Source organism: Mus caroli, chromosome 4, assembly GCF_900094665.2.
Source record: "Mus caroli chromosome 4, CAROLI_EIJ_v1.1, whole genome shotgun sequence".
NCBI lineage: Eukaryota > Metazoa > Chordata > Mammalia > Rodentia > Muridae > Mus > Mus caroli.
The window spans coordinates 27,780,697-27,782,771 of record NC_034573.1 but is presented as its reverse complement, the minus strand read 5'-3'; the positions used below and the strand labels follow the sequence as shown (position 1 = coordinate 27,782,771).

At 44.0% G+C, this 2,075-nt stretch overlaps 1 pseudogene; it reads right to left on the bottom strand.

Annotated features, from left to right (window-relative positions):
• Window positions 1-1,586: 1,586 nt before the first annotated feature.
• Window positions 1,587-1,856, bottom strand: LOC110293788 (annotated as a pseudogene).
• Between the last annotated feature and the right edge of the window lie 219 nt (window positions 1,857-2,075).

The window sequence follows — 2,075 nt, the reverse complement described above, 5'->3', positions numbered from 1 at the left end:
CCATGGCCTCTGCATCAGCTCCTGCTTCCTGACCTGCTTGAGTTTCAGTCCTGACTTCCTTTGATAATGAACAGGAATGTGGAAGTGTAAGCTGAATAAACCCTTTCCTCCCCAACTTGCTTCTTGGTCATGACGTTTGTGCAGGAATAGAAACCCTGACTAAGTATCTATCTATCTATCTATCTATCTATCTATCTATCTATCTAAACCCTGACTAAATATCTATCTATCTATCTATCTATCTATCCATCTATCTATCTTTGAGACAAGGTCTCACTATGTGGCCTTGGCTGTCCTGGAACTCACAATGTAGAGCAGTCTCATAGACTGGAGATCTTCCTGTTTCTGCCTTTTGTATGTTGACATTAAAGATGTGTACCACCACACCTCACCATAGCTTTTCCTTAAGATGGGTGTTAGGTATATACAGGGAAGAGGGTCATTTGAGGTTGTGGACTCTTGTGTCTTCTATGATATATGCAGTTGTTGAATCTCTATTGGCCAGGTGTCCCATGTCTATCAGAGCTATCTTCCTTGCATACCGAGCTTCTACTGACCACACTTATGGTTGCAATGTGTAGGCCAGGCAGATTCCCCCACATTCCTAAGATACCCCAGCTTATACCTTCTGAGGTAGCTAATGAAGGGTTCCTCTCAGGTGTGTTGGTTATGTGGAAAAAAGCCATGGTTCTGAAATCTGAATAGGTGGACTTGGTTTCATATTGTTGTTGTTGTTATTTGTTTTATGTAAGTGCACTGTAGCCTTCGTCAGATACACCAGAGGAGGGCATCAGATCTCATTACAGATGGTTGTGAGCCACCATGTGGTTGCTGGGATTTGAATTCAGGACCTTTGGAGGAGCAGTCAGTGCTCTTAACCACTGAGCTGAGCTTAACCACTGAGCTGAGCTTAACCACTGAACTTAACCAGCTGAGAATGCCAAGCACTCTGGCCAACCTCAGAATTCTTCAGTTGTATATCAGTGAGTATCATGGTAGTGACACAGCTCAGGCACAGAATTATCAAGTTCCACATTAATGCCCTTTGATGGGTTCTGCTCTTGGACACTGATGCTGGGAGTGGGGGGGTGGGGAATCACTCACCCCTGTAATGTCACTGCCTGGGCCTAGCTGTTTCCTGCTTATACTTTTTAGCTTGTGAGCATTCAGCTCATGTGCTCTCCACAACCTCCTCCTAGAGCTGTCTGTCACCCTAGCTCTGAGGCAGGTTGAATTCAGGCTGACTGACTGGTAACTCTTCCCTGATCTCAGTTTCAAACAGTAGATTTCGTGTCAGGACGGCACCAGCCACAACCCTCAGAGGTCTGGCAACTCCTCTTCATGGCTGATTGGAGTGGTGAATTGGTTAAATTGTTTGAGCTCCCTCCCAGCAGGTGATTAAGCCTCCAGCCACCCACCCAGAGCTCTCTGGATTTGCAAATGAGACACACAATTGCCAACTAATTTTGATGTCTTGACTAGCTCAATGGTTAGGCATTTCTCTCTTTCTTTCTTTCTTTCTTTCTTTCTTTCTTTCTTTCTTTTCTTTATGTCATTAGTTCATTTACAATTTTTTCTAGTATAAGAGTTCAAGAGTTTAATCCAATTTTTAGATCATCTCTTAAACTTTCTTCATTCTGTTAAAGGGATGAATTAAATATCCTTATTTTTTTAAGTAGCTGGTGTCTTACTATAAAGAAAGGTGCGGCAAATCCAGATCCAAAGTACACGGTCATCATAGCCAGTACCCGCCACTTACTTTCCACTGAAAATGGCAAATTCTTCCCTGGACCCTCCTCATAGTGGCTGTGACAGACCATGGAGGTGGTGAACCTCTGAATACTCTGGTCCAACATGTCGCCGCTGGAAGTTCTGCGAGGGACACAGACACGGAAGGCGGAAGGAATGGCCGTACCATCTAACTCTCCTTTCTTCTGGTTAGGCATTTCTAAACCTCCCTACAGCTAGTACACACTTCCCTCTTGTATTTCTGAGTTAACATCTTTTAAAATCTATATTTCATCTCTGCTACCTCAGACATAATTGGGGGGAGTGGCCCCTAGGGCCACTTTTCC